The sequence below is a fragment of the Pleurodeles waltl genome, chromosome 6, assembly GCF_031143425.1.
Source record: "Pleurodeles waltl isolate 20211129_DDA chromosome 6, aPleWal1.hap1.20221129, whole genome shotgun sequence".
NCBI classification, from domain to species: Eukaryota; Metazoa; Chordata; class Amphibia; order Caudata; family Salamandridae; genus Pleurodeles; species Pleurodeles waltl.
Genome location: NC_090445.1, coordinates 1,713,668,713 through 1,713,690,624, shown reverse-complemented (window position 1 = coordinate 1,713,690,624; position 21,912 = coordinate 1,713,668,713).

Genomic DNA, 21,912 nt, shown 5'->3' with positions numbered 1-21,912 from the left:
GAACGCACAACACCACTGCTCAACCAGGGGGCTCCATGCCCACTGCTCTATCCTGGGGAGTGCAAAGCCACAGTCTCTCAAGTCTTTCCAGTGGGTGGTTTGCCCATTGCTGTATCCTGGGGAGTGCAAAGCCACAGTCTCACAAATCATTCCAGTTGGTGGTTTGCCCACTGCTCTATCCTTGGGAGTGCCAAGCCACAGTCTCACAAGTCATTCCAGTGGGTGGTTTGCCCACTGCTCTATCTTGGGGAGTGCAATGCCACAGTCTCACAAGTCTTTCCAGTTGGTGGTTTGCCCACTGCTGTATCCTGGGGAGTGCAAATCCACAATCTCACAAGTCTTTCCAGTGGGTGGTTTCCCCCTGCTCTATCCTGGGAGTGCCAAGCCACAGTCTCACAAGTGGTTGCTTTTCTCCACTGGTTCTGGAGGGGGCTGTGTGCCCAGAGTGCTTCATCCTGCCAAGGACTGGGGTAGTGGATGTGATTCTCCACTGGTTCTGGAGGGGGCGTTGTGCCCAGAGTGCTTCATCCTGCCAAGGACTGGGGTAGTGGATGTGATTCTCCACCGGTTCTGGAGGGGGCTTGGTGCCCAGAGTGCTTCATCCTGCCAAGGACTGGGGTAGTGGATGTGATTCTCCACTGGTTCTGGAGGGGGCTTGGTGCCCAGAGTGCTTCACATGCAGTGTGGCAGGTCTCATTCCCTCACCTGGGTGTGTGTGTCACAAGATTGCCTGGGAACAGGTAGTATGATAATCCATGGAGCCAGAGACACACTCCACCCTGCTGCGACTTCGCCTGCCACTGCAGGTACAAACAGTGCTGAGAGTCATGCCTCATGGACGCTGGGCAGGGTCCAGGACCTCTCCTGCAGCCTCGGATGGCTGCCCACTGGGGATGATTGCCAAGTCAGCTGTGGTGGCACTGGCTGAGCACGTCACAGGGCTGGTTGCGGTGGTTGCGACGGTGTCTGTGGTAGAGGTGCTGGCAGTGGTGGATGTGTCTGCACCTGTTGAGAGACACAGCAGGACGTCTCCTGCAGCCTTGGACAGCTGCCCACTGGGGATGATGCTGGGGACTGTTGCTGAGGCAGCAGACATGCAGGTGGCAGTGCTGGTGGCGGTGTCTGTGGTGGAGGTGCTGGTGGTGATGGATGTGTCTGCACCTGTTGAGGGACACAGCAGGACGTCTCCTTTAGGCTCGGACGGCTGCCCACTGGGGATGATGCTGGGGACTGTTGCTGAGGCAGCAGACGTGCAGGTGGTGGTGCAGGTGGCGGTGCTGGTGGCGGGGTCCACCGCCGTACTGGTTGGTGTACTGGTTGACAGAAGGGGTGACTCTGGTCCCTCAGCCGGAGCCACTGTGCCCTGTCCTGACCTGCTCCTCGGTTTGTGTCCCTTCCCCATCTTAGATGTTGCTGCTGGTGACTTGCCACTGTCCTCTTTTGGTTTGGAGGAGCCCTTGCTTGGTTGTAGGTGTGGCTTCTCCCTCGGGCATGTGGGCACCTTCTTCATCTTGGCAGGTGGCGGAATGGCCTGCTCCTTGGCCTCGCTAGGTGGCACACTGGCAGCCCTGATGGGTGGCGGCCACGATGAGACCGGAGTTGCTGTGACCACTGTGCTTGGGGATTTGGTGGCTGAGGTGCTGGGCTGTGACCTGGACAGCCTGGCCCTAGGGGAAGGACGGGGGGGAGGTGTAGGGAAGAGGTCAATGTTAGCCAGGAAAAGTTTCTGAGACACACTGGGAAGGGAAGATGGAGGGGGTTTGGGAGTGGAGGAAGAGGTAGTGGTTGTAGGAGGTGTACGTCTGCTAATTTGGGTGAAGGTGCATGGGCTGGAGGCTGTAGTGAGGTGGATGGCTGTTGGGTGGGTGTGTGCCTGCGTTTGTGTACTTTGGGAGGAGGGCTCACAGACACACTGGGAGAGGACACAGGGGATGTGTGAATGGCAGTGGGGGTGGTGAGTGCACGTGAGCGGTGTGTGGTGATGGGCGTGCTCGGGATGGAGGTAGTGGCTGAGGATGTAGTGCATGCAGGTGTGAGTGGAGATGAGACAGGGAGGGAGGAGGAGGACGTGGAGGAGGGGGTCACAGTGGAGGCAGTGGATGTTGCTGTGTCTGCATGGGGATGGTTCTTGTGTGAGTGCCTGTGGGATGTGTTACTTATGTTTGCCATGTCCACTCTTGTGTGTTGATGAGTGTGCATGCTGGTCGGATGGTGTGCTTGAGATAGGCTGAGGTACAGGGGATTGGGTCTGGGTGCAGGAAGTTGGAGGGGAGGCTGGACACAGGGACAATGCCTGCCATCAGTGCTGAGGCCAGAGCCTGAAATGCTCTCTGTTGGGCCGCCTGCCCAGAATGAATGCCCTCCAGGTATGCATTTGTTTGCTGCAAATGCCTCTCAACACCCGGGATGGCATTCAAAATGGTAGATTGCCCAACAGTGAGGGATATCAGGAGGTCAATAGCCTCCTCACTGAGGGCAGCAGGGCTGACTGGAGCAGGGCCTGAGGTGCCTGGGGCGAAGGAGATGCCCAGCCTCCAGGGTGAGTGGGCACAGGAACCACGCTGAGGGGCTGCTGGGAGGGCGGTGCTGGTAGGGGGGTGGCGGCTGCACCTGTTGATGCGGTGGGCACAGAGGTGCCTGCCACCGCAAGGGAGCTCCCATCAGAGGAGGAGTCGCTGTCACTGGTGTATGCTCCTGTCCCCGTCGTAGAGCTCCCCTCGCCCTCTGTCCCACTGGTGCCTTCAGACTCCGTTACTTCACCCTCCAGGGCCATGTGTGATGCAGCTCCCTCCTGATCCGGTGCCACTGCTCCTCCGCCAGATGATGCTAATGTACGCAAGAACAGGGTGACAAAACAAAAGGGGGGGACAGAAGAGACACATGGTCAGCGCATGCAACACCACTACCGTTGGCGGACACAACACAAAGGGAGCAGCCCTATGCACTAAGCCATGCACTTACAGTCCAGGGGAAAAGCACATGCCCAAGGGGGACTCTGTCTAGACCCATCTCATGCACAGCTGGCACCCATGGGGCCTGACTAGGTGTAGAGGACAAATACCACCTTTGGGGTTGGACTGGGAATGAGGCTGCAAAACAATGGATCTAGCTTTGCGCGTATGCCCTTGCCTAGGGGAACCCACGGGCCACCACCCCCACCCAGACACCTCGTCAAGCGCGTAGAGTCAGCTGAATGAAAGTGTACTCACCCCTTTGTGGTTGCTGTGATGCCCTCAAGCACCCATCCAACTCCGGACATGCCTCTGCCAGGATCCGGTACATCGGGGGATCATGGTGCGACGGGCACCCCTTCCACGTTGGGAGGCCATCCCCAGCTGGGCCTCAGCCATCTTCTTGCTCCAGCGGTGCAGATCCTCCCATCTTTTCCGGCAGTGGGTGCTCCATCTATGGTGGACCCCCAGGGTCCACACTTCCTTGGCGATGGCATGCCAAATCCCCTTCTTCTGGTGGGTGCTGACCTAGAGGAAAAGTGAAGTAATGATGGATGTTACTATACCGTACTGTTCTTCTCACGCATTGCCTAAAAACCTCCCACCCTGGCCCAGACACACATACACACACACTACTCTCACATGCTGGCCTGTCCCCCTCCCCTCCCTCTTCCATCCACGACACTCCATACAATCATGTGCCATCCACCATGCTCACAGTGTACTCACCTGTTTGTCTGGAGGACCGTACAGTTGTGTGTACTGGGGGAGGACCCCATCCTCTAGTTTCTCCAACTCCTCCAAAGTGAAGGCAGGGGCCCTTTCCCCAGACACTGTAGCCATTGTCGCTTCCAAATTGAGGTCCCAGCAGCACTTGCAGTGTAGGTCCTCTCCTGTCGAAGGTCAGGTATCAAGTGAGTGAACAGATAGAAAATGACAGTCACGTCCGCGGCGGTGCGTACCGTCACCGCCGGCGTACATTGTCATTGGCTCCTGGAACCCATAGGGCCCAATGATAACCTATGCTGAATTGTGCCGCAGTCTTTGACCGCCTACCGCGACGCTGCCCAACGCCAGTGCTGTTACATCATTTCACCTTGTCCCACCTTACAGGTAAGGCAGCCGCCATTTCAGGGGGCCACATGGCAGGCAAAATAACCGATTTAGGGCAGGAATACGGACAGAGAAAGGCATATTGAGAAAATGTTAAGTTTTTGCTAAACAGCATTGTGATACCTAAGTATTGTATGATCCTCTGCTCACCGTTCTCCTCCATAGGACACGTCTGCTGATGCAGGTGATGAGATGGCGGCATTCTCCAGTGTACAGACCCCTGGTGGACCTGTCGACATTGGAAGAGAGACACATAATTATCACTTACAGACTTGATCGTGCAACAATCCAGAAACTGTGTGCCCAGTTGGAGCCAGACCTGATTTCAGCTATCCGCCATCCCACAGGAATCCCCCCCTCTAGTGCACGTCCTGTCTGTACTCCATTTCCTGGCCAGTGGGTCTTTTCAAACAACAGTGGCCATGGCATAAGGGATGTCCCAGCCAATGTTCTCTAACATTCTGTCCAAATTGTTGTCAGCCCTGCTGAAACACATGCGCAGCTACATTGGTTTCCCTCAAATGGAGGATTTGCCCACAGTGAAAGGAGACTTTTATGCCCTGGGACATATCCCCAACATCATTGGTGCCATTAATGGTACACATTTGGCATTCTCCCTCACACCCCCCCCCCCCGGCAGGGATGTACAGGTGTACAGAAACCGGAAAAGATGTAGATGGTGTGTTTAGCAGACCAGTACATCTCTCATGTGAATGCCAAGTATCCTGACTCTGTGCATGACGCTTACATTTTGAGGAATAGCAGCATCCCTTATGTGATGGGCCAACTCCAGAGGCACTGTGTGGGGCTAATAGGTGAGCCTAAAGTCCCAACACAGTTGTATTTGCTGTCTGGGTATGGGAGATTCCCTAATGCTTGGAGGATGTCTAACAGTTGTCCCTCTATATTTGCAGGTGACTGTGGTTACCCCAACCTGTCATGGCTACTGACCCCAGTAAGGAATCCCAGGACAAGGGCAGAGGAATGCTACAATGAGGCACATGGGCGAACTAGGAGGATAATAGAATGCACCTTTGGCCTCCAGAAGGCCAGGTTCCGGTACCTCCATCTGACAGGTGGCTCCCTATACTACTCACCGAAGAAGGTGTGCAAGATCATCGTGGCATGCTGTATGTTGCACAACCTAGCATTGCGACGCCAGGTGCCTTTTCTGCAGGAGGATGGGCCTGATGGTGGTCTTGTGGCAGCTGTGGAGCCTGTGGACAGTGAAGAAGAGGAGGCAGAAGAAGAAGATGTACACAACCTAAACAACATCATCATGCAATGCTTCCAGTGAGACACAGGTAAGAAGATGGAAGTGCTTCCCACATCTCATACTATTGTAGGACGTAGCATAAGTCTGCCTTTTAACCTCTGTGTATGGACCCTGACTTGTCACTTTGGCTTTCCATTTCACAGATCTGGGACCCAATTTGTGCCCTCTGCTATGTTTACTCCTGGCCTACAGCTGTGTAACACTGGTATGTGAAAAAGTACATTGACATTGCTATATTTCAGAGATTTTGCAATTACACATTTGTGAAAGCACTGACTGACTCCAGATTGATTTGTGATTCAAGGGTGTTTATATCTGTGCAAATAAGTGGAGGAGGGTGTGAAATGGGCTGGGGTGATGGTGGAGGAATGTCCATGGCAGAGTCCAGTCTCTTGGTGTCACAGGTGCATTGTTCAATGGGGCATAGGAAGGTGAGCAATGGCAATTTAAGGTGGACAGGGTGACAAAGTGGGTCAGAAGGGTGACATTCAGGAGAGTGTTATTTCCTGGCGGGGGTCTTGGCAAAGTTCTCTGTCTTGTTCCTGGATCTCAGGGACCGTTTGCGGGGTGGTTCCCCTTCTGCAGTGGGCGGGGTGCTGGTGTCCTGTTGGTCCTGTGGTTGTGCCTCCTGTCCACTAGCGCCGGCGGAGGTGGAGGGCTGTTCATCGTCCAGGCTAGGTTCACGGGCCCGTTTGTGTGCCACTGTGTCCCTCATAGTGTTGACAAGGGCTGCCAGCACCCCTGCAATGGTGACCAGGGTGGTGTTAATGGACTTCAAGTCCTCCCTGATTCCCAGGTAGTGTTCCTCCTGCAGCCGATGGGTCTCCTGAAACTTGGGCAGTACTGTGCCCATGGTCTCCTGGGAATGGTGGTAAGCTCCCATGATGTTGGAGAGTGCCTCGTGGAGTGTTGGTTCCCTGGGCCTGTCCTCCCCCTGTCGCACAGCAGTCCTCCCAGCTTCCCAGCTTCCCTGTTATCCTGTGCCTCTGTCCCCTGAACTGTGTGCCCACTGCCACTGACCCCAGGTTGGGTTAGTGGGTTCGCCTGGGGTCCCTTTAGTGATGGACACACTGCTGATTGATGTGTCCTGGGGACAGAGGTATGGGCCCTCTGGGTGGGTGCTGTGGCAGTGTTTCCTGAGGGGGGTGGCTCTGTGGTGTTTTGGGACTGTGACAGGGGAACCGACTGTCCTGAGGTCCCTGATGGGCCGGGCTGGTCATCTTGATCCAGGCGTGCAGAGCTGCTGTCATCACTGTGGGCCTCCTCTGTGGGGGGACTGGATATGTCTGGCACCTCCTGTGCAGTGACGTTTGGTAGGGGTCCTGTTGGGGTGTAAATGCATAGTTTTTGTATCTGTGTGTTCCATCTTGTGCATTGGGTGAGGTACCCTTTACTCCTGTGCTTGCGTCATTGTGTTAGCCCTTTTGTGATAGTTGGTTTGGGGTCTGTGTGGGTTTCTGTAATGGACATGCTTTGGTGATGGTGGTCCATGCATAGGTGTTGCATGTAGGGCCTTGGTATTGAGATGTGAGGGTTGTGATAGTGGGACATATGGAGATGATGGTGTGATGGGGGTGAGGGTAAGAGTGGGAATATGTGACGGCATGCAGGTGGGATGGGGAGGGATGAAGTAGTTAAGATATGACGTACCAGAGTCCTGCTACTCCTGTGAGGCCCTCAGGATGCATGATCACCAAGACTTGCTCCTCCCATGTTGTTAGTTGTGGGGGAGGAGGTGGGGGTTGTAGGAGGCTGGACTGGCTTGTAGTGAGTACCAAGGGGTACTTACACCTTGCACCAGGCCCAGGTATCCCTTATTAGTGTATAGGGTGTCTAGCAGCTTAGGCTGATAGATAATGGTAGCTTAGCAGAGCAGCTTAGGCTGAACTAGTAGACGAGTGAAGCTCCTACAGTACCACTAGTGTCACTTGCACAATATCATAAGAAAACACAATACACAGATATACTAAAAATAAAGGTACTTTATTTTTATGACAATATGCCAAAGTATCTCAGAGTGTACCCTCAGTATGAGGATAGCAAATATACAAAAGATATATGTACACAATACCAAAAATATGCAGTATAGTCTTAGAAAACAGTGCAAACAGTGTATAGTTACAATAGGATGCAATGGGGACACATAGGGATAGGGGCAACACAAACCATATACTCCAAAAGTGGAATGCGAACCACGAATGGACCCCAAACCTATGTGACCTTGTAGAGGGTCGCTGGGACTATTAGAAAATAGTAAGGGTTAGAAAAATACCCCACCCCAAGACCCTGAAAAGTGAGTGCAAAGTGCACTAAAGTTCCCCAAAGGACATAGGAGTCGTGATAGGGGAATTCTGCAGGAAAGACATAAACCAGCAATGCAACAACGATGGATTTCCAGTCGAGGGTACCTGTGGAACAAGGGGACCAAGTCCAAAAGTCACAAGCAAGTCGGAGATGGGCAGATGCCCAGGAAATGCCAGCTGTGGGTGCAAAGAAGCTGGTACTGGACAGTAGAAGATGAGGATTCTGCAGGAATGACAAGGGCTAGAGACTTCCCCTTTGGAGGATGGATCCCCCACACCGTGAAGAGTCGTGCAGAAGTATTTTCCTGAAGAAAGACCGCCAACAAGCCTTGCCAGCTGCAAATCATGCAGTTAGGGTTTTTGGATGCTGCTGTGGCCCACGAGGGACCAGGATGTCGCCAATTGCGTCTGGAGACAGAGGGGGCGTCGAGCAAGACAAGGAGCCCTCTCAGAAGCAGGCAGCACCCTAAGAAGTGCCAGAACAGGCACCACGAAGAGGAGTGAAACGGTGCTCACCCGAAGTTGCACAAAGGAGTCCCACGCCGTCGGAGGACAACTTAGAAAGTCGTGCAATGCAGGTTAGAGTGCCGTGGACCAAGGCTTGGCTGTGCACAAAGGATTTCCGCCGGAAGTGCACAGAGGCCGGAGTAGCTGCAAAAGTCGCGGTTCCCAGCAATGCAGTCTGGTGTGGGAAGGCAAGGACTTACCTCCACCAAACTTGGACTGAAGAGTCACTGGACTGTGGGAGTCACTTGGACACAGTTGCTGGATTCAAGGGACCTCGCTCGTCATGCTGAGAGGAGACCCAGGGGACCGGTGATGCAGTTCTTTAGTGCCTGCAGTAGCAGGGGGAAGATTCCGTCGACACACGGGAGATTTCTTTGGAGCTTCTAGTGCAGAGAGGAGGCAGACTACCCCCACAGCATGCACCACCAGGAAAACAGTCGAGAAGGCGGCAGGATCAGCGTTACAGAGTTGCAGTAGTCGTCTTTGCTACTTTGTTGAAGTTTTGCAGGCTTCCAGCGCGGTCAGCAGTCGATTCCTTGGCAGAAGGTGAAGAGAGAGATGCAGAGGAACTCTGATGAGCTCTTGCATTCGTAATCTAAGGAATTCCCCAAAGCAGAGACCCTAAATAGCCAGAAAAGAGGGTTTGGCTACTTAGGAGAGAGGATAGGCTAGCAACACCTGAAGGAGCCTATCAGAAGGAGCCTCTGACGTCACCTGCTGGCCCTGGCCACTCAGAGCAGTCCAGTGTTTCAGCAGCACCTCTTTTTCCAAGGTGGCAGAGGTCTGGAGTACACTGGAGGAGCTCTGGGCACCTCCCAGGGGAAGTGCAGGTCAGGGGAGTGGTCACTCCCCTTTCCTTTGTCCAGTTTCGCGCCAGAGCAGGGCTGAGGGGTCCCTGAACCGGTGTAGACTGGCTTATGCAGAAATGGGCACCATCTGTGCCCATGAAAGCATTTCCAGAGGCTGGGGGAGGATACTCCTCCCCTGCCTTCACACCATTTTCCAAAGGGAGAGGGTGTAACACCCTCTCTCTGAGGAAGTCCTTTGTTCTGCCATCCTGGGCCAGGCCTGGCTGGACCCCAGGAGGGCAGAAACCTGTCTGAGGGGTTGGCAGCAGCAGCAGCTGCAGTGAAACCCCTGAAAAGGCAGTTTGGCAGTACCAGGGTCTGTGCTACAGACCCATGGGATCATGGGATTGTACCAACAATGCCAGTATGGCATAGAGGGGGCAATTCCATGATCTTAGACATGTTACATGGCCATATTCGGAGTTACCATTGTGAAGCTACACATAGGTAGTGACCTATGTGTAGTGCACGCGTGTAATGGTGTCCCCGCACTGACAAAGTCCGGGGAATTTGCCCTAAACAATGTGGGGGCACCTTGGCTAGTGCCAGGGTGCCCACACACTAAGTAACTTTGCACCTGACCTTTACCAGGTAAAGGTTAGACATATAGGTGACTTATAAGTTACTTAAGTGCAGTGGTAAATGGCTGTGAAATAACGTGGACGTTATTTCACTCAGGCTGCAGTGGCAGGCCTGTGTAAGAATTGTCAGAGCTCCCTATGGGTGGCAAAAGAAATGCTGCAGCCCATAGGGATCTCCTGGAACCCCAATACCCTGGGTACCTCAGTACCATATACTAGGGAATTATAAGGGTGTTCCAGTATGCCAATGTAAATTGGTAAAATTGGTCACTAGCCTGTTAGTGACAATTTGGAAAGAAATGAGAGAGCATAAGCACTGAGGTTCTGGATAGCAGAGCCTCAGTGAGACAGTTAGTCATAACACAGGTAACACATTCAGGCACACTTATGAGCACTGCGGCCCTGGCTGGCAGGGTCCCAGTGACACATACAACTAAAACAACATATATACAGTGAAAAATGGGGGTAACATGCCAGGCAAGATGGTACTTTCCTACACAACCCCCCCGCCAAACGAAGGACAATAAGACTAGTCATTACCTGATGGGTCTTCATTGTCTAAGTGGAAATATCTGGAGAGTTCATCTGCATTGGAGTGGGTACTCCCAGGTCTATGTTCCACTGTATAGTCCATTCCCTGTAGGGATATGGACCACCTCAACAATTTAGGATTTTCACCTTTCATTTGTTTTAGCCAAAGTAGAGATTTGTGGTCTGTCTGAACAATGAAGTGAGTGCCAAACAGGTATGCCCTCAACTTCTTCAGTGCCCAGACCACAGCAAAGGCCTCCCTCTCAATGGCAGACCAACGCTTTTCTCTAGGGGTCAACCTCCTACTAATAAAAGCAACAGGTTGATCCTGGCCCTCAGAATTAAGTTGTGATAGGACTGCCCCTACTCCTAATTCAGATGCATCAGTTTGGACATAGAATTTTTTAGAGTAACAAGGTCTTTTCAGGACAGGTGCAGAGCACATGGCCTGCTTCAGCACCTCAAAAGCTTTCTGACAGTTTGCTGTTCATAATACCTTTTTAGGCATTTTCTTGGATGTGAGGTCATTAAGAGGGGCTGCAATGGAGCCATAGTTCTTAATGAACCTCCTATAGTACCCAGTGAGGCCTAAAAAGGCTCTCACCTGCGTTTGAGTAGTAGGGATAACCCGATCAATAATTGTTTGGATTTTCCCCTGTAGTGGTGCAATCTCTTCTCCACCAACCAGGTGTCCCAGATAAACCACCTTCCCCTGCCCTATCTGGCACTTTGAAGCCTTGATAGTGAGGCCTGCCTTTTGCAGGGCCTCTAAAACTTTCCATAGGTGGACCAGGTGATCATCCCAGCTGGAGCTAAAGACAGCTAGATCGTCCAAATATGCTGCACTAAAAGCTTCCAGCCCTTGCAGGACTGTGTTCACCAACCTCTGAAAAGTGGCAGGTGCATTTTTCAATCCAAAAGGCATTACTGTGAATTGGTAATGGCCTCCAATGGTTGAAAATGCAGTTTTAGGTTTAGCATCTTCTGATAATTTGATCTGCCAATACCCTGCAGTCAAATCAAAAGTGCTTAGATACTTGGCAGATGCCAGTGTATCTATGAGCTCATCTGCCCTGGGTATAGGGTGAGCATCAGTTTTGGTTACTTGCTTGAGACCTCTGTAGTCTACACAAAACCGCATTTCCTTCTTTCCATCTTTGGAATGAGGTTTTGGTACAAGTACCACAGGAGAGGCCCATGGACTTTCAGAGTGCTCAACCACTCCCAGTTCTAACATTTTCTGCACCTCTTGCTTTATGCAGTCTCTGACATGGTCAGGCTGCCTATAGATTTTACTTTTGACAGGCAAGCTGTCTCCAGTATCTATAGTGTGCTCACACCAAGAAGTGGTACCTGACACAGTAGAGAAGAGTTCAGAAAACTGACCCAGGAGATTTATGCAGTGGTCTTTCTGCTCAGCAGTAAGACAATCTGCCATTACAACACCTTCCACTAGAGCATCTTGTTCTGTGGAAGATAAGAGATCAGGTAGAGGATCACTGTCTTCTTCCTGTCCCTCATCAGTTGCCATGAGCAGGGTGAGATCAGCCCTGTCATAGTAGGGTTTCAGGCGATTGACATGGAGCACCCTAAGGGGACTCCTGGCAGTGCCTAAGTCAACTAAGTAGGTGACTTCACCCTTTTTCTCAACAATTGTGTGGGGTCCACTCCATTTATCTTGGAGTGCTCTTGGGGCCACAGGCTCCAAGACCCACACTTTCTGCCCTGGTTGGTACTGAACCAAAACAGCCTTCTGATCATGCCATTGCTTCTGGAGCTCTTGGCTGGCCTGAAGGTTTTTACTGGCCTTTTTCATGTACTCAGCCATCCTCGATCTGAGGCCAAGTACATAGTCCACTATGTCTTGCTTTGGAGCTTTTAAAGGTTGTTCCCAAACCTCCTTAACAAGTGTTAGAGGACCTCTCACAGGGCGACCAAAAAGAAGTTCAAAGGGGCTGAAGCCCACTCCTTTCTGGGGTACCTCCCTGTAAGCAAAAAGGAGGCATGGTAAAAGGATATCCCATCTCCTGCAGAGTTTTTCAGGGAGTCCCATAATCATGCCTTTGAGAGTTTTGTTAAATCTCTCCACCAGTCCATTTGTTTGTGGATTATAGGGTGTGGTGAACTTGTATGTAACACCACACTCCTTCCACATGGCCTTTAGGTAAGCAGACATGAAATTGCTTCCCTTATCTGATACCACCTCTTTTGGGCAGCCCACCCTGGAAAAGATTCCCAGGAGGGCCTTTGCCACTGCATGAGCTGTAGTGGTCCTTAGAGGAATTGCTTCAGGATATCTGGTGGCATGGTCCACTACCACCAAGATAAACCTATTGCCTGAAGCAGTAGGAGGGTCAAGGGGGCCAACTATGTCAACCCCTACCCTGGGCAGTGGAATAAGAGGTGCCTTTGGTGTGCCACCTGTCTTGCCACTGGCTTGACAGGTTTCACAGGACTTACCCAAATCTTTTGTGTCCTCAGACATTCTAGGCCAATGAAACAAGGGAACAAGCCTGTCCCAAGTTTTCATTTGCCCCAAATGTCCAGCAAGGGGAATGTTGTGAGCAAGAGTTAGGAGGAACTTTCTGTACTCCTGAGGAATCACCAATCTCCTGGCAGCTCCAGGTTTTGGATCCCTTGCTTCAGTGTACAAGAGGTTGTCCTCCCAGTAAACTCTATGAGAGTCACTGACATCCCCATTTGCTTGTTTGACAGCTTGCTGTCTTAGACCCTCTAGTGTGGGACAGGTCTGCTGTGCCACACTCAGCTCCTCCCTGGCAGGCCCCCCTTCACCCAAAAGCTCAGCAGTGTCTGCTTCCAGCTCCTCTGGTGTAGGTTCTGCACAGGGTGGAAATTCTTCTTCCTCAGAAGTAGAATCCACTGTAGAGGGAGGGATAGTAGGTAGTGCTTTACTTCTACTAGCCCTAGCTTTAGGGAGCACTTGGTCCATTGTTCCAGGATCCAAGTCACCCTGTCCTTTTTGCTTTTTGGCCTGAGCCCTGGTTAAAGCAAAAATATGCCCTGGGATGCCCAGCATTGCTGCATGGGCCTCCAACTCCACATCTGACCAAGCTGATGTCTCCAAATCATTTCCTAGTAGACAGTCTACAGGTAAATCTGAGGCAACCACAACTTTCTTTGCACCAGTAACCGCCCCCCCAGTTGAGATTTACAACAGCCATGGGGTGGCTAAGTGTGTTGTTGTGAGCATCGGTTACTTGGTACTGGTGACCAAGTAGGTGTTGGTCAGGGTGGACCAGTTTCTCTATCACCATTGTGACACTGGCACCTGTGTCCCTGTAGGCCTGAACCTCAACACCATTTATTAGGGGTAGTTGCTTGTACTTATCCATGTTAAGGGGACAAGCAACCAAGGTGGCTAAATCAATAGCCCCCTCAGAGACTAACACAGCCTCTGTGGTCTCCCTAATCAGACCAACCCCAACTAAGTTACCAATAGTGAGCCCAGCTACTCCCTTGGATTGGCTATTAGTAGGTTTGCTCCCACCACCACTGCTATTAGTAGGGCCACTAGGTGTAGCAGTAGGGGTTGTAGTGGTAGGAGGCTTGGTGCTTTTCTTTGGACAACTGGGATCTGTTGTCCAATGGCCTTTTATTTTACATAAATAGCACCATGGTTTCTTTTCTTTGTTTTGATTGGAAGAGGATTTGGACCCACCACCCCCACCAAAGTGTTTTTGTGGGCCTGATGAAGACTCATTTTTAGATTTGTCCCCACCCTTGTCAGAAGACTTACCATCCTTCTTCTTATTGCCATCTCTGTCACCCCCTGTATGAACTTTTCTGTTCACTCTTGTTCTGACCCATTGTCTGCCTTCTTTCCCAATTCTTGGGGAGAGGTCAGATCAGAGTCCACCAAGTACTGGTGCAACAAATCAGACACACAATTATTAAGAATATGCTCTCTCAGGATCAAGTTATACAGGCTTTCATAATCAGTAACTTTACTGCCATGTAACCACCCCTCCAAGGCCTTCACTGAATGGTCAACAAAATCAACCCAGTCTTGTGAAGACTCCTTTTTGGTCTCTCTGAACTTTATCCTGTACTGTTCAGTGCTTAAGCCATAACCATCCAGGAGTGCATTCTTAAGAATAGTGAAATTATTGGCATCACTTTCTTTCACAGTAAGGAGCCTATCCCTACCCTTTCCACTAAATTATAGCCATAGGATAGCAGCCCACTGCCTTTGAGGGACATCCTGTACAACACAGGCCCTCTCAAGTGCAGCAAACCACTTGTTAATGTCATCCCCCTCCTTATAAGGGGGAACTATCTTGTGCAGATTCCTTGAATCATGCTCTCTTGCAGGATGACTATGGGGAATACTGCTGCTGCCACCATGGGTTTCTAAACCCAATTTCTGTCTTTCTTTTTCTACTTCTAAAGACTGCCTATCTAAATCCAGCTGTTGCTGGTTGAGCTTCAGTCTGGATTGTTCCACTCTCAATCTATTGAGCTCCCTTTCTAACATTCTGTCATCAGGGTGGGTGGGAGAGGCATGTCTAGAAAAAGAAGTATGCTGAGATTGAACAGAAGGAGACCTGGCCCTAACAGATGGCACCCTAACAGCCTGGCTAATAGAAACAGCATTTCTACTATGGTGAGAGTGTATACTCTTACTGTGATGTGAGACCACAGTATCAGTATGATGTGACTCAACCTCAGTACCAGCTATGCTAGGTTGTCTGCTAAGGGACAGGCTAGGAAGTTTCCTCTCTAACTCTTTAGCTAGGGGTGCCCCAGGGTCAGATTGGGAACCATCAGCTAACTTTTCAACAGGAGTGCTAGCTTGGGCCTTATCCTGTTCAACAAGCATATTCACTAACAGGTCTCTAGAGGGATTCTTCCTTACACTTAAACCTCTATCTATGCAGAGACTCCTTGCTTCTTTCCAGCTAAGGTTATCATAAGCAAGTTTGGACAGATCAACAGTTTGGCCTGTGCCAGACATTTTAGAAAGAGTTTAAGTGACAGAAAAAGAGAGAAAACGTTTTTCAGAACTTTTGAAAAGACAGAAAAAAACTTTTTAAACTTTTTAAGAACTTTTAGAAAGTTTAGAGGTACGTTTCAGCACTTAGAAAAGAGTGAAAAGAGGAAATGCAAAACTTTTTGGTTAGGTGTACATACACTGAACTTGTTTTGTATATTTTTCTCTTATGAAAGGTACAGTGACAAAAGTGGTAAGTAGTTGCAAAGTACTTATCCCACCGCTGCACAACCAATGTAGGAGGCTGGACTGGCTTGTAGTGAGTACCAAGGGGTAATTACACCTTGCACCAGGCCCAGGTATCCCTTATTAGTGTATAGGGTGTCTAGCAGCTTAGGCTGATAGATAATGGTAGGTTAGCAGAGCAGCTTAGGCTGAACTAGGAGACTAGTGAAGCTCCTACAGTACCACTAGTGTCACTTGCACAATATCATAAGAAAACACAATACACAGATATACTAAAAATAAAGGTACTTTATTTTTATGACAATATGCCAAAGTATCTCAGAGTGTACCCTCAGTATGAGGATAGCAAATATACACAAGATATATGTACACAATACCAAAAATATGCAGTATAGTCTTAGAAAACAGTGCAAACAATGTATAGTTACAATAGGATGCAATGGGGACACATAGGGATAGGGGCAACACAAACCATATACTCCAAAAGTGGAATGCGAACCACAAATGGACCCCAAACCTATGTGACCTTGTAGAGGGTCGCTGGGACTATTAGAAAATAGTAAGGGTTAGAAAAATAGCCCACCCCAAGACCCTGAAAAGTGAGTGCAAAGTGCACTAAAGTTCCCCAAAGGACATAGGAGTCGTGATAGGGGAATTCTGCAGGAAAGACATAAACCAGCAATGCAACAATGCTGGATTTCCAGTCGGGGGTACCTGTGGAACAAGAGGACCAAGTCCAAAAGTCACAAGCAAGTCGGAGATGGGCAGATGCCCAGGAAATGCCAGCTGTGGGTGCAAAGAAGCTGCTTCTGGACAATAGAAGCTGAGGATTCTGCAGGAACGACAAGGGCTAGAGACTTCCCCTTTGGAGGACGGATCCCGCACGCTGTGGAGAGTCGTGCAGAAGTATTTTCCTGAAGAAAGATCGCCAACAAGCCTTGCCAGCTGCAAATCGTGCGGTTAGGGTTTTTGGATGCTGCTGTGGCCCAGGAGGGACCAGGATGTCGCCAATTGCGTCTGGAGACAGAGGGGGCGTCGAGCAAGACAAGGAGCCCTCTCAGAAGCAGGCAGCACCCGCAGAAGTGCCAGAACAGGCACTACAAAGAGGAGTGAAACAGTGCTCACCCGAAGTTGCACAAAGGAGTCCCACGCCGTCGGAGGACAACTTAGAAAGTCGTGCAATGCAGGTTAGAGTGCCGTGGATCCAGGCTTGGCTGTGCACAAAGGATTTCCACTGGAAGTGCACAGAGGCCGGAGTAGCTGCAAAAGTCGCGGCTCCCAGCAATGCAGTCTGGCGTGGGGAGGCAAGGACTTACCTCCACCAAACTTGGACTGAAGAGTCACTGGACTGTGGGAGTCACTTGGACACAGTTGCTGGATTCAAGGGACCTCGTTCGTCGTGCTGAGAGGAGACCCAGGGGACCGGTGATGCAGTTCTTTGGTGCCTGCGGTAGCAGGGGGAAGATTCCGTCGACCCACGGGAGATTTCTTCGAAGCTTCTAGTGCCGAGAGGAGGCAGACTACCCCCACAGTGTGCACCACCAGGAAAACAGTCGAGAAGGCGGCAGGATCAGCGTTACAGAGTTGCAGTAGTCGTCTTTGCTACTTTGTTGCAGTTTTGCAGGCTTCCAGCGCGGTCAGCAGTCGATTCCTTGGCAGAAGGTGAAGAGAGAGATGCAGAGGAACTCTGATGAGCTCTTGCATTCATTATCTAAGAAATTCCCTAAAGCAGAGACCCTAAATAGCCAGAAAAGAGGGTTTGGCTACTTAGGAGAGAGGATAGGCTAGCAACACCTGAAGGAGCCTATCAGGAGTCTCTGACGTCACCTGCTGGCCCTGGCCACTCAGAGCAGTCCAGTGTGCCAGCAGCACCTCTGTTTCCAAGATGGCAGAGGTCTGGAGCACACTGGAGGAGCTCTGGGCACCTCCCAGGGGAGGTGCAGGTCAGGGGAGTGGTCACTCCCCTTTCCTTTGTCCAGTTTCGTGCCAGAGCAGGGCTGAGGGGTCCCTGAACCGGTGTAGACTGGCTTATGCAGAAATGGGCACCATCTGTGCCCATGAAAGCATTTCCAGAGACTGGGGGAGGCTACTCCTCCCCTGCCTTCACACCATTTTCCAAAGGGAGAGGGTGTAACACCCTCTCTCTGAGGAAGTCCTTTGTTCTGCCATCCTGGGCCAGGCCTGGCTGGACCCCAGGAGGGCAGAAACCTGTCTGAGGGGTTGACAGCAGCTGCAGTGAAACCCCTGAAAAGGCAGTTTGGCAGTACCAGGGTCTGTGCTACAGAACCATGGGATCATGGGATTGTACCAACAATGCCAGGGTGGCATAGAGGGGGCAATTCCATGATCTTAGACATGTTACATGGCCATATTCGGAGTTACCATTGTGAAGCTACACATAGGTAGTGACCTATGTGTAGTGCACGCGTGTAATGGTGTCCCCGCACTCAAAAAGTCTGGGGAATTTGCCCTATACAATGTGGGGGCACCTTGGCTAGTGCCAGGGTGCCCACACACTAAGTAACTTTGCACCTGACCTTTACCAGGTAAAGGTTAGACATATAGGTGACTTATAAGTTACTTAAGTGCAGTGGTAAATGGCTGTGAAATAACGTGGATGTTATTTCACTCAGGCTGCAGTGGCAGGCCTGTGTAAGAATTGTCAGAGCTCCCTATGGGTGGCAAAAGAAATGCTGCAGCCCATAGGGATCTCCTGGAACCCCAATACCCTGGGTACCTCAGTACCATATACTAGGGAATTATAAGGGTGTTCCAGTATGCCAATGTGAATTGGTAAAATGGGTCACTAGCCTGTTAGTGACAATTTGGAAAGAAATGAGAGAGCATAACCACTGAGGTTCTGGATAGCAGAGCCTCAGTGAGACAGTTAGTCATAACACAGGTAACACATTCAGGCACACTTATGAGCACTGGGGCCCTGGCTGGCAGGGTCCCAGTGACACATGCAACTAAAACAACATATATACAGTGAAAAATGGGGGTAACATGCCAGGCAAGATGGTACTTTCCTACAGGGGTCCACCGCCAGTCCTCTGTACAGCAATCTGGTGTCTGGATACCATAGAATGCACCTTCCCCCATAGGTCGTTCTACCTCTTCCTGATGTCATCCCGTGTTCTTGGATGCTGTCCCACTGCGTTGACCCTGTTGACGATTCTTCGCCATAGCTCCATCTTCCTTGCAATGGATGTCTGCTGCACCTGTGATCCGAATAGCTGTGGCTCCACCCAGATGATTTCCTCCACCATGACCCTGAGCTCCTCCTCAGAAAACTTGGGGTGTCTTTGAGGTGCCATGATGTGGTGTGAGTGATGTGTGAGGTGATGTGTGGGGTGATGTTTTGGGGTGTGTGGTGTTTTGTGCGTGGATGTTGTAGAAGTGATGGTGTTGTGTGTCTGTGGATGCTGGTGTTGTGTTAGCTAATCTCTCTCTGTGGCCTTCTTCAAATTTTGGGTTGTAAGGGTTTGTGAGTAATGTGGGTGTGTGTTTAATAGTGTTGTGAGTGTGTGGGTGTGGTGTGTGTATGTGTGTCAGGTGTGTGTATTTTGAATTGCCAATGTGGTTGTGTTTTGTAAATGTGTGTGCATTTTGAGAGCGGAGGTGTGTACCGCCAATTGATTACCGCGGTTGAATGACTGCTGTGTTGATTCGTGGGTCGTGATAGTGTGGGCGTATTCTTGTTGGCGTGACGGTGTAGGTTTTGTTATCGCCAGTTTATCACTGACCTTTGGTGTGGCAGACTTGTGTGGGTGTCTGTATTGGGGCGGATTCCGAGCGGTGGGTCGTAATACCTGTAGTGGATTTCTGCCGCCTAAACGGTATGTTGGATGTCTTCAGCACGTCGGTAAGCAGGATTTACCGCCAGTGTTGTAATGAGGGCCATAATGTGTGTATGTCCGTGAGAGCGTGTATATGTGTGAGAGCTTGTGTGTTATGAAGCAAATGTAACTGCACAACATCTTTTAATAATGTAGCTACCAGCTAAAACATAATTAACACTGCACAAACCAGATGAAAACAAATGCACGCACTGCTAAATTTAAGTTCATTTTGAGAATTAGTAACTGAAGTAATACAGCAACCACCAATTAAAAATTAATGCACCCAGTGTTATCTTTAAGTACGTTTTAAAATCCTAAAAAATTATTAAATTAAAATACTGCAAACATGAGATGAAAAGCACAGCACACACTCAGATGTTAAGCTGACGGTGTAACTTAAGAAGAAAATCTACGTGAATGTTTGTGTGACTGATGTTGGTGAGTGTGAGAAGGTAGCCTCTTTCTAGCCTTGTTACCCCCACTTTTGGCCTGTTTGTGAGTGTATGTCAGGGTGTTTGTCACTGTTTTCACTGTCTCACTGGGATCCTGATAGCCAGGCCTCAGTGCTCATAGTGAAAACACTATGGCGGTCATTCTGACCCTGGCGGTCAATGACCGCCAAGGCGGAGGACCGCGGGAGCACCGCCGACAGGCCGGCGGTGCTCCAATGGGGATTCCGACCGCGGCGGTAAAGCCGTGGTCGGACCGGCACCACTGGCGGTCTCCCGCCAGTGTACCGCCGCCCCATTGAATCCTCCAAGGCGGCGCAGCTAGCTGCGCCGCCGAGGGGATTCCGACCCCCCCCTACCGCCATCCAGTCCCCGGCGGTACGACCGCCGGGAATCGGATGGCGGTAGGGGGGGTCGCGGGGCCCCTGGGGGCCCCTGCAGTGCCCATTGCAGGGGCCCCCGTAAGAGGGCCCCTACAAGTATTTCACTGTCTGCTTGGCAGACAGTGAAATACGCGACGGGTGCAACTGCACCCGTCGCACAGCTTCCACTCCGCCGGCTCGATTCCGAGCCGGCTTCATCGTGGAAGCATCTTTCCCGCTGGGCTGGCGGGCGGCCTGAAGGCGCCCGCCCGCCAGCCCAGCGGGAAAGTCAGAATTACCGCGGCGGTCTTTTGACCGTGCGGCGGTCTTTTGACCGTGCAGCGGTATTCTGGCGGGCCCCGACAGGCCGGCGGCGACCGCCGCCGGCCTAAGTCGGAATCAGGGCCTATGTTTTCAGTATGTTTGTTATGTGTCACTGGGATCCTGCTGGTCAGGACCCCAGTGCTCATAGGTTTGTGGCCTATATGTATGTGTCACTGGGACCCTGTCACACAGGGCCCCAGTGCTCATAGGTGTGCATGTATATGTTCACTGTGTGGTGCCTAACTGTCTCACTGAGGCTCTGCTAACCAGAACCTCAGTGGTTATGCTCTCTCATTACTTTCAAATTGTCACTAACAGGCTAGTGACCAATTTTACCAATTCACATTGGCTTACTGGAACACCCTTATAATTCCCTAGTATATGGTACTGAGGTACCCAGGGTATTGGGGTTCCAGGAGATCCCTATGGGCTGCAGCATTTCTTTTGCCACCCATAGGGAGCTCTGACAATTCTTACACAGGCCTGCCACTGCAGCCTGAGTGAAATAATGCACACATTATTTCACAGCCATTTTCACTGCACTTAAGTAACTTATAAGTCACCTATATGTCTAACCTTTACCTGGTAAAGGTTAGGTGCAAAGTTACTTAGTGTGTGGGCACCCTGGCACTAGCCAAGGTGCCCCCACATTGTTCAGGGCAAATTCCCCGACTTTGTGAGTGCGGGGACACCATTACATGCGTGCACTACACATAGGTCACTACCTATGTGTAGCTTCACAATGGTAACTCCGAATATGGCCATGTAACATGTCTAAGATCATGGAATTGCCCCCTCTATACCATCCTGGCATAGTTGGCACAATTGCATGCTCCCAGTGGTCTGTAGCACAGACCCTGGTACTGCCAAACTGCCTTTTCTGGGGTTACACTGCAGCTGCTGCTGCTGCCAACCCCACAGACAGGCTTCTGTCCTCCTGGGGTCCAGCCAGGCCTGGCCCAGGATGGCAGAACAAAGGACTTCCTCAGAGAGGGGGTGTTACACCCTCTCCCTTTGGAAAATGGTGTGAAGGCAGGGGAGGAGTAGCCTCCCCCAGCCTCTGGAAATGCTTTGTTGGGCACAGAGGTGCCCAATTCTGTATAAGCCAGTCTGCACCAGTTCAGGGACCCCTCAGCCCTGCCTGGGCGCGAAACTGGACAAAGGAAAGGGGAGTGACCACTCCCCTGACCTGCACCTCCCCTGGGAGGTGCCCAGAGCTCCTCCAGTGTGCTCCAGACCTCTGCCATCTTGGAAACAGAGGTGCTGCTGGCACACTGGACTGCTCTGAGTGGCCAGGGCCAGCAGGTGACGTCAGAGACTCCTTCTGATAGGCTCCTTCAGGTGTTAGTAGCCTATCCTCTCTCCTAAGTAGCCAAACCCTCTTTTCTGGCTATTTAGGGTCTCTTTCTTTGGGGATTCCTCAGATAACGAATGCAAGAGCTCATCAGAGTTCCTCTGCATCTCTCTCTTCACCTTCTGCCAAGGAATCGACTGCTGACCGCGCTGGAAGCCTGCAAAAACTGCAACAAAGTAGCAAAGACGACTACTGCAACTCTGTAACGCTGATCCTGCCGCCTTCTCGACTGTTTTCCTGGTGGTGCATGCTGTGGGGGTAGTCTGCCTCCTCT